Source organism: Gorilla gorilla, chromosome 12 (assembly GCF_029281585.2).
Source record: "Gorilla gorilla gorilla isolate KB3781 chromosome 12, NHGRI_mGorGor1-v2.1_pri, whole genome shotgun sequence".
Lineage (NCBI taxonomy): Eukaryota > Metazoa > Chordata > Mammalia > Primates > Hominidae > Gorilla > Gorilla gorilla.
This window is the reverse complement of record NC_073236.2, coordinates 139,356,905-139,368,048: the sequence shown is the minus strand read 5'-3', so window position 1 is coordinate 139,368,048 and position 11,144 is coordinate 139,356,905. Positions and strand designations below refer to the sequence as shown.

The window sequence follows — 11,144 nt, the reverse complement described above, 5'->3', positions numbered from 1 at the left end:
GACTAGATTAAAATTATCTACACAGAGGATGCATTATGTATTCTAAATATTCCACTTATAATTTTCATTTCTATTTAACTTCACGCAAAAGAAACTTTATTTTGTAATTTTATGAGATTTTCAAGAAAAATATTTTAGTTGATTTAATATTTTTTCATTCAGCACCACACAGATCCTCAGAGAGAAAAACCTTATAGGAAACACGACCTTTCCATAACATGCACGTTCATCTTCTTCCTTTCAAAATTGTCAATTATCCCAGCTGCTTAGTTCCCAGCATCTTTAAAGAGAATGAATTATTTACGCAGGTGGTTGCTGAAAATGAAACACCATTCAAAGTTGAAATTAAAGAATTGTAAGAGCTTGGGGAATTCCGATGCCCAAATATCATGGGGTCATCTTCATTTTAAAGATCGTGGCTTTTAATATTATCATTTTTATGACAGTGTACAGAGCAGGATTCTGGGATGCCTCAGCAGCTTCGCCATACCTCAGCACTTTTCTGAACTAACCAATGTGTTATAAACTATCATTGAGATCGAAAGGTTTAGTCACATAACATTACAAATGACGGCATCATGTTAATTTGCATAGTTTTTCTTCACATTAATTTTATTGTATGGCTTGCTCTTTAGAAAGTGAGCTTCTTAAACTCAAAATAGTTCAATTTATCTACTGAGTTGTATTTTTGGGGGAGGGTTATCATTTTCCATGACATAAAGTTCACGCACTTGCAGACTGCTCACCCATGTATCAAGTTCCTCCTTCATGTCTGCACTTGGTCGTCTAATAGAGAGCTCAAAAGGCTCAGAACTGAGCTTCCAACTTCCCCACCCACAGCCTTCTCCACCTGTCTGCTTGCTTCTTCAACAGAGAGGCCTCCAGGCCTTGGTGACTGCAGGCAGTGAAGGCTCATTTCTCATTCACGGAAGCTGCGCAGCTGTCAGCAGAGAGCTCTGCTCTATGCAGTCACTCAGGGTCTGACTGCTGCACAGCCATTGGTGAGGCTTCTGAGGTCCCTGCATGGGGAAGGATGAAACAGGGAAGGTGCTTCCATCTGCTCCTACCTGGAGGTGATGTGAGCTATTTCCTCTCGGTCACCATCCACAGACCAGAACACGTCTCAGGACAGAGGCTGCAGTGAAGGAGGTAGGACACAGAGGTACTCGCATCCCGTGCCTTGGGGCCCTCACTCCAGGACGTTAGTATCATCCGCACTGTGAGTCCCCACCCCGGGTGCTGCAACACCTCCCTCAGCTGCTTATGCAAGTGCTTTGAGTTAATCACCCATCTCTTTCTTTCTTTCATACCCCAGTGTAATTCCTCAGAAAATCCTAATGGCCCACTCCCAGCACACACAGAAAGCAGCTCCCATGACTGCTGCTGCCCGATCTGCCTGAACCATGCGGACGCCCCTCCTGACTCGGGCAGGTGCCACCTTCCCAGCCCAGCCCTTCTCAACCCAGAAGCCTGACAATCCACTTAAAAAGGTGTCAGATCTGTCACTTTCCTGCTTAAAACCCTGCGAGTCTTCCTGATCCTCCGGGACGCTCTCCTGGGTCCTGTGAAGCCCTCACGAAGTCGTGCCCATCGACCTTTCCCACCACTGCCCCCACTTTCCTGTGTCCTCAGCCCATGGGCTCTTCCCTGTTCTTTCACCACGGGGCAGACGTCCCCATCAGAGCCCCTGCCTGCTGTTCCCTTTGTGTGAATGCTGCTGTCCCAGCGCCTCCCGCAGGCCTCCTGCCAGACACCAGGGTATCCACAGGCTGCTCTGAGGATGCCGCCTGCACAGCCACAGGCACCATGGCCTTGAAAACAAAAGACAAAAACTATGGCCCCTGCCATCTTCTGACATCACACAATTTACTCACAAATACCTGTTGGTGTTTAGCACTCGGCCCACAGACTGTGAGCACCGCAGGGACATGCACTTGGGCTGGTTTTGTTCAGTGATGACGCTCAGACACTTGCAAATACAGTACTCAATAACTAACATCAGTTTCTCAACTCACTGAAACTTTGTCAAATGAGGAAAGGTCTTCCAGCAACCCCTTCCCTGCCTGTTCCACTCTGGCCGCTACACAAAACAGAGAAATGTCTGCACATCTGTGAGCTGATGCCAGAGACAGAAAGTGTGTCTAAAAGCAGAACATCCCCAGGCCTTCCCGTGCACATCGTATGTATCAAGGAGTCTCTGAAGCCAATTTATACTGAAACTACGGCTTCCTTCACCTCCTAGCCAGCCCTGCCCCACCCACTGCTGCACACTGACCAGCTCTTCCACACTAAGGGAACTCCATTTAAAAATAGCCTAATTGAACCTGATTAGGCATTGCTGCCAAAACGATATGCATTCCTCTATCAGAGCTGTATAGAGGAGGCCTGGTGGCCATGGGCTTGCACCGAGCCTGCTCTTCTGCACACGGATGGCTGAGTGTTGGCAGGATCCCATTTCTACGTCAATATATTAGGCGTTTCCATCAAATGCTTCAGGATATGAGAGTGCAGCTACATGTCACACAGGTCTTGTTTCAAAAACTTGATCCCCATGAACGTTTCTGATTGTACCCCAGATGGTAGTGTGTAACTTGCTTCTCCATCAGGGAAAGTCCTGCTGTCCATGTGAGGCTCTGGCTCTCCCATTTTCCACCCCTGGGCTGTGATCATAGCGGAGCAGGCTTCTAGAATGCATGTCCCCAGCACCCCATCCTTGCAGCAATGGCGAGGAGACAGCAAAGCTCCTGGGAACCTGCGCACTCGACTCACAGGGACGTCCCTCCAGAATCCAACCTCCAGGTTCCCACAAACGGCTACAACTGTGGCTTCAGGAAGCACGACTCGTTCTGTATGCAGCTTTCTCATTTGAAAAACAGAACTAATGTTGTTGTTCTGTATTTAGCTTTCTCATTTGAAAAACAGAACTAATGTTGATTTTTCCTGTGCGTGGCATGTGGTGCATAAAAGCCTGCGCTTTCTTTTCTGAATCAGGTCCCCTTACATGCAGGGCATGCTGTTGGAGCCCTCAGTGGCACTGCATGGTATGGGCAGGGCTGAGGGAGGGCTGCCCACACGAAAGGACACTTTTCCTTGCTGGGGACACTCGGCTTATCTGATGTCAATTCCCCTGGGTTATGTCTGATTTTTCAGAAAAGAACAGTGCGTTCTGGCCATTCTGGGACCTGAGCAGGGGCCAGCCAGACCTCAGCATCCTTCACATCTGTCCTGCTGGCCACGGTGTCTGGGGAGAGCTATGCCACCCCCCTGCTCTGATCACACCTACCTTCTCCGGGGGACTGGCTGGTGCCCAGGGTGGGAAATGAAACATGTCTTCAATTGTTGAGGATTCACTACACATTTCTGTGTACTTCAGCAAAAACTCACGGATGGCCTGTGCTCCTAGCAGAAGGTGTGAGGGTCGCTGTGTTCCCAGGAGGAGATCGGGTGGTGGGGGGGGTCCCTGTGCCGCGGAAGGAGGTGGTGCAGGTCCCTGTCCACCCAGGAGGAGGTGGGGAGGATTCTGTGCCCCCAGGAGGAGGTGGGGAGGGTTCCTGGGAGAATTGAGGCATGTGCTATCATATCCGGCTTTTACACAGGTGAATAACGGGTCCAAGGCTACAGACATAGCAGGTGGTATGTCCAGAATTTTACCCCATTTGTCCTGTGCCAAATTATGTTGATTTTGGTGAGTTAATTTACCCGGGCCCCTGACCCCCTAGCATATAAGGTGTGAGCCCCCCTGAGGGTACAGCACCTGGTTCTTAATATATATTATAATGGCCCATCTTTTCTATTCGTTCCTGATAAAATGTTTCATTTCAACAAAGATCCGAGTGTTTTAAGGAAACTGAAGTTCGCGGAGCGGCTGCAGGACACCGGAAGCTGTTTTCCATCTGGTTCCTGCATTGTTTAATTTGTGCTTCACAGAGAGAGGTTTTATTCTCATTTGACAAGTAAGGTTTTAAAAAACTTAATAACTTCTTTTAAAAATCTGGTAAGGAATAGAACTTCATTTGCGTCCCTGGTTCAAATATTTTCATGACACTGGACACAGAAAACTATGGCTGGGTGTGTGGTAAGGGGAAAACCCGCTTCTTAAGGCAGCTTCCTGCGTGCCCACCGTGTTCGGGCCCCCGTGGGACTTGTCTCTGCCCACGTATACGTTTTCATTCACAAAACCAGTTAAAAAGAAAACTCAACACTTTTCTCCATCATGGGAAACATTCAAATGCTTTGTATCATGAGGAATGCAGCCTTAAGACGGTCATCCTTCTAGGAAGACAGCGGTTTTTACGATTCACAGTTTTTAGAACTGTCCTCATCCTGTTCTGATCTGGGGCCCTCCCTGCTCCGCCTGGGCTGTCACCGTGTCCTGGGGGTGACATGGGCCTGCTCTGCGGGGCGTGGAGACCAGGCCCTTCTTCCTGGGGGTGACGTGGACCTGCTCCGCAGGGCATGGAGACCGGGCCCTTCTTCCTGGGGGTGACATGGGCCTGCTCCGCGGGGCGTGGAGACCGGGCCCTTCTTCCTGGGGGTGACGTGGGCCTGCTCCGCGGGGTGTGGAGACCAGACACTGCCTCCTGTGCTGTCATTCCGTGCTCCGATGGCTTTGTTTCCTTAGACTATTGCTTAATGTGAGTCTTGGTGGTGCCTGCTTTGTTTATGAGGACCTGAATTTAAAGAACCAATAATAGTTCACCTATTAAAATTTAAACTCTTGGGAGTATCTATTATTTAGAAAACTGAGGTCAAGTCTCCCCTCCAAAAACACTGTCTTGAAGATATTTTTTAAGCCAAATTTCTGAAAAAAGCTTCAATTAACAGAAAATCTACGGAGTCCTATTTCTGAAAATTATATTTTTAGGCTGAAAGTTCCACAATATCACAGTGAACCTTTCCTCTAAATCAGTCTTTTTCACAGTCTGTCTCTGTTTCTCACACACACACATGCACACACACGCACACCGTGTTCACTGACTCGAGGTCTGTCTTCCCCACTTGACTGTGTTCTGATTTTTTGTCATCTACCCTACACCTAACACAAGGACAACGAAACAACACTTGTTGAATACACGCAATGAATATAATAAGAATGATCATGTTCTCATGTTCAAGCCAATTTTCAAAGGTGGACTTATGAGCAGTGCCAGCATTTTCCAGGCCATGGTGAGCCTGTGGACTTGAACAGGGGGTCACGCACAGGGTCAGAAGGCACTCACAACACAGGGCCTCTGCTCCTCCACGACCTCCCCTCGGTGACCCAGAGTGCCCTCTTGTCACAGCCTGTTGGGGAGACGAGGGTCTCAGGGCACTGTGGATCCCAGTGGGGCATGTGTCTACACACTCCCTCACATGCCCCAGATCTGCGTCACTTTAAAATATTTTGATAGGTTATAAGTAAGGAAGATTGCTGCAGGACCAGTAAAAGTGTGCTCACAGATGATTTACAAAGTATCCTGAGAGATCTGGGGAGGCGAGAGCAACCTGCTCACAGATTTTGCCAAAATCAACATTTAAACAACTCCGTTTGGCAGAAGAGCAGCGCTATTGGAATTAGCTGGCAGCTCTTTCCTGCTGGGCCTCTGCCAGCCTCCAGACCCCACAGAGCAAAGGCTACAACTTAAAAGCAGCTAAAAAGCTTGAAGAAATAGAAGCCTGGATTAGGCAGAATATCCCAAACTTGAAACAGGCAGGTTCTTCCATGGACTTCTCTCTATCCTCCTTTGACCCAGTGTTCACGATGAGTCCCCTTCCTCTCCTTCCACTGCCTCATTTTCCTGCACATTGTGCCGCCTTGAAACTTCCACCGTGTAATTGCTCTTGATTTTATATTTCGTATGTTCCCTTAGAAAGCTTTAAATATGATCATGTGCAGAGCCATTGGATAAATTTGTGGAATAACCAAAAATTACTATGCAAAACTTTTCTGAGGGACATGGAAAATTTTAATGCATTTTAATTGTTTCTCCTCTTAGTGATATAAACTAAAAATAAAATCCTAAGCGCCCCCCAACAACTGATGGAATGGCCACAGAAACCCCAGAAAAACCTTACAGCTGAGTTCCTGGCCGTGATGGGATGGGAGGCTGGACGGGCCTCAGATACTCCTCCAGTTTACAGTTTAGACGCAACAATAACCAGCTTTAAAACGGAGATTATAAAAACGAACAGAACAGACTCTTTGCGGCAATGAGATACCAAATTATGAACAGGACCTAAGGCCATTGCAGGCAAGGGTGAAGTCACACACCCCGCACGCAAAGAATCGACTGTCCTCACTGCCACCAGGTTTTTCTTCTTCTCTAGCAGCCAAACAAGCACTAGCCTTGAATCAACATGAAACCCATCGCAGTTCATCCAGCTCACACACTGCTCCATGAGCCACAACTACAGCTTTGATTGCACAAGAGGCTGATTTCAGTAACTCTCTCCTAAGCGACCCCGGACCACAGACGGGTTCTGACCGGTTTACAGAGGCTGCCTTCACATTCTGAAAACACCTTTTGACATACAGGACCTGACTGTAATACATTTAAATGTTACATCTCCACCCCAAGGTGAACATGAGTCGTATGTTACACACGTGTCTGTTCAATACATGTGTCAGCACCACCTTTGTAAATATCCGCAGCTCTCCTGTGCCTGATGAATGGGTATCTTTAGCCAACTGTTCAGTCTGAAGCTCCTGCCCCAACCCCTCCTGCCGGAAGTGCCCATCTCTGGTCTTGGCAGGAGGCTGGACTTCCCAGCCCATAGGGTGGCCTCCTTGCAGGCTGTAACCCTTTACAAGAAATAAAGTCTTCTCTGCTTTTCCAAATTTATAAATTGTGGCTTTTTTTTTAAAGTTAACGGTGGCTATCTTGCGAATCATTTACTGAGCAATGATATTCGGCTATATGAGATGGCTCATTTGCCTAAATGCTTCATCGCTGCTGTTTCGTTGGCATAATTACCTGATCAGGAGTTAGGCTCTGCTCCCTCATGTTTTGTTATTAGCCCCAGCAGCATCACAGGAACTTCCCTGAAAGAGGACCTCAGGTTCCCACCAGGCACTAGGACCTCATGTGTGTTTGCATTTCTGGGCATTCTTACGGAATATTTTAGGAAACAATAGTGCTTGCTTCGACCCTCGGATAAATGTATGCCATTTTCTCACGGTTTTGGTGTAAATGACTGTGGGGATGGCTGTGGAGATGGATTAACTTTCATACATGAGCAAACCTTGGCTCTGGGTGGTTAGATCGGCAGAACGCCCTGCACAGCCTGGGACCGACCTGCCCGGGTTTCCAGGTGCACGCTCAGAAAGCAGTGGCATCAGGGAGATTCTGTCACCTGCACATTTGCATCACTGAAGACTGTTTTGGCTGCAGATAAGCACACCCTGTCCTTACTTCAATGACAAAACGTTTTCAAGATAGAGGGACCAGCTAGCGTTCAGGAGAAACAAGAACCCGGCTGCCCTGGGATGGAGCCCCGGTCCCTCCTGGACCCCGTCTGAAGACATAAAGGCGTCAGTTTCTTCCTAGTCACGTGGGAGGACGTAGAGCCCACTGCAGCTCTTGGCTGTATTCTCAGAAAATGGCCCTTTTGCATCCTCTCGGTCACTATCTGAGGACACGGAGCCCCGGACGCCTCTGCTGTTTCCTGCAGGAGGTTAGTCGGCTCCCAGCACCGTTCTCTGAGGAAACATCTGAGAGCTTCAACGCCCTTGGCGGAGTCCATTCTCCCAGACTTGATGGTTAGACCATACAAGGCGTACAGACACACCAGGGTGCTAAGGTCCAATACACCCTCGACAAACAGCAATTTATCCACCCCCTTGTGCAAAACCCGGATCCGATGCCTCCTCTGCCTAACTCCAGTCACCCAGAGCCTCGTCTCGTGGGTCTCCAGCCTCCTGGTCCATTCGGCTGGGGCCGCCTCTCATCTTCCAGGACCCGCCCTCTCCCGCCGGAAGCGCCCTCCTCCTGGCGGAAACAGCTTCTCCCCGTCCCGCGCCTCAGTCCGCTCTTCAGACGGATACCACGAATGCCACGGTGGCCTCCTGAAGACGGAGTCTGGTCTCACATTCCTCCAGCTTCCTGTGGGGCTCCCCCAAAAATGCAAATTCAATCACAAGGCGCCTGGGCTGATGTCTCCCCTCCTGTGCGTTCGCTTCTCCTGGGTCATCGTCGCCCCCCCTGCACTGTCCGTGGCTGCGTCTCCTCTCCTGTCGGTTCCGTTCTCCTGGGTCATCGCCCCCCAACCCCAACCCTCCATGGCCGCGTCGTCCCTGCTCCACCCCCACTGTCTATGGCTGCGTCTCCTCTCCTGTCCGTTCTCTTCTACTGGGTCATTGTCGCCCCCCCCCCCACACTGTCCTCACAGCTTCCTGGCTGCACTGGCGAGGGACATTTCCTTCCATTTCCAGTGAAAGGCCTTTGCCATATTAAATCAGTAAAACAAGAAAAACTCCCCCACCTCTTATCAGATTGGAGGGCACAGAAAGCACACCTGTTACATGCGTGGTGTGGACGTTTCCCATGTCATAATTTCAGATGCATAAACCCCAGCGAAGGGTGAGCGCACGGCATGGCACCTGCAGCATGGGGTTCACGTTCTGGAAGGTTCCGGCTGACTCCCACCCCGCCCTTCACTGGCCAAGTAAACTTGCAGAAGTTACTTAACCCTTGACCTAGAAGAGCCTCCTGTCACCTGAAAAGGGAAAGTCGGGATTGTAAGGAAAGGAATCTCATAGGGCTTCTCTGAGGAGACAAGTCATTGGATTGGGCTTAGACGTTCCATCCGTGGCAAGGTATGAAAAACAAACAAAATGCCACCAGGCAGTAGCGTGACGTTCTGTCCCCGTTCCCGTCTTTGGTTTATAGCCTTTTCTTTCAGAGACGGAATGTTTCCGTGTTTTATATCCACAGATTTCCGGCTTTGCCCTTTGGAGCCTGAGGAGCAAGGGTAGAATGAGGATCGTGAGGTTCTTCAGAGGCAGTTACTCATGAGGTCACAGCGCAGAAACGGCAAGAAATGTCAGTTATAAAATGTCCATGTGCATTTTAAATGAATGGTTATTAAAATCCTTCTTTTTCCGTAAGGGATCTAAAAAATTAAACAATTTGTAACTCAAACACACTTGTCAGGTAGCCTGAGTCAAAACCAGGAGAGGCTCCATGGTCTGGAGTCTCCAGGTGCTCTCCTGGGTGAGGGTCTTGTTGCCTAAGGGGTTTGTGTAATGAACTCATTCTAATACAAGCAAAACATGAGTCCCTCAGAGTTGTTCAAAAAATCAGGAAATAGGAAAAAATAAATAAATGAGAACAGAATATTGACAGGAGAGGAAAATGAAGAGTTACTGGGAGATTTGAAGGAGGGGAAATGGGCAAAGGGTAAATTTAGCAATTAGACTTAAAGTCAGTGGAGAATTCAGTGGAATAATCTATTCTTACATCCATGTATTTTGGTTTTAAAATTTTGATTAACATTCACTCAACACTAATTTCTAACAAAATAGAATATTTTCTTATTGTCTGTTTCCACCACTGAGCTTGTAATATATATCCACTAGTAATTTTAGTAGATCATAACCCCTCCAAAGGAGCCCATAGAATAAACTTATTTTTGAACAGTCACATTTTCTTCAATGAACTTTTTTATTTTCAAGTTTGAAAAGCTTTAGACATACAGAAAAGTAGAGTGAATAATGGAGACCGTAGCCAGGACTCAGATTTAGAAAAATAGGTTTAATCTGTTGTTATATGGCATTTGTGTCATACATTTGACTCATTTTTATAAAATGAAATCTAGAATTTATAAAATGTTGATTGAAAGGATTAGGAGTAAAGTTTAACCCCATGTTTATTTCTCCAAATCTCTTTGTTCTACGTTAACAGGTCAGGACAACTATGGATGTGAAGGATGGGAGAGGGGCCTCCTTCCACATGAGGTCCCCAAAGGTATTTGTCTCCATCTAGAAACTGAGGGGCATTTGTCTCCATCCAGGACTTGGGGGGCCTCCTTCTCCATCCAGGACTGGGGTGTGTCCTTCTGCATCCAGGACGGGGGGACATCCTTCTCCATCCATGATTCAGAGTTCATCCTTCTCTATCCAGGACAGGGGTTCATCCTTCTCCATCTAGGACTTGAGGGACATCCTTCTCCATCCAGGACTGAGAGGCATCCTTCTCCGTGCAGTACCTGAGGGACATCCTTCTCCATTCAGGACCTGAGGACGTCCTTCTCTGTACTCCCTTGGGACTGCACCCTTTCCTGTGCCATCCTTCAGAATGCTAGGCTGTCGCTGGTTGGGGATTGAACTCTAGCATCTTATCTCTATTCTAGGTGAATCCCTTCACATTTATAGTGATTTACCGTTTAATCACTGTACCATTTTCCCCAAAATATGTGGGGTTTGGGGTTTGGTTTTTGTTCTTACTTCTATTAATTCTTCGGTCCCCACCTCCAGTTGTTTTGTAATTTCTTTTACAACCTAATATGGTCCCATTTGGTAAGTATTACCATGTACTAGAAAATAATGTATATTCAGTATTTGTTGTGATTTTTAAACCTTTAATAAACTCATAAGATTTTTGTCTATTTTCCATTTAAATTGAGAAGTATGATCCCAGTGTTCCTCTCTTGATCTGCTCCCGTTAGTCTCCATGTGTGTCCTGGAGGTGAGGTCAGCATTGGACTTAACCCTGTGTCACCTCCTTGGTTCTACTGCTCACGTGTGGCATCCATCCTGCTGTTTATTATTTTTTCCTTAAATTGTATTTGAACTATTAATTTTGCTATAGCAACTTGCTTTCTGTGAATATTTACTTAGTAGTTTCATTTCCATTCTTTTTTGCCCTTAATTTGAAAGTGCTGCTTTGCTATTGATAATTTTGTATTTTAATATGTGAGGTTAATCCCTCTGTGTTTGGTAGGAAAAAGTGATACATTTGAACTTATTTCTATTATGTGATTTTGGATTTTGGATTTGCAAAACTTTATCCTTGATTCTCTTTTCCTTTCTCCAGACTTATTTTCAACTGACATTTCCTTTTCCATTTCCTTCTTATGCTGATTTGTAGGTTTTCCAGCCTATTTACCGTTCTTTAGTGTCCTACATTTTAAAATAATTCTTAAATTATCGACTAATAATTTTAAGC

General features: G+C 47.0%; 1 long non-coding RNA gene across 1 annotated transcript; it reads left to right on the top strand.

Annotated features, from left to right (window-relative positions):
• The first annotated feature begins 8,660 nt into the window (after window positions 1-8,660).
• Window positions 8,661-10,483, top strand: LOC129531760 (uncharacterized). The gene is made up of 4 exons (XR_008677146.2): window positions 8,661-8,794; window positions 8,913-9,020; window positions 9,882-9,944; window positions 10,101-10,483. It is a non-coding gene; the product is annotated as an uncharacterized lncRNA (long non-coding RNA).
• Window positions 10,484-11,144: the final 661 nt, after the last annotated feature.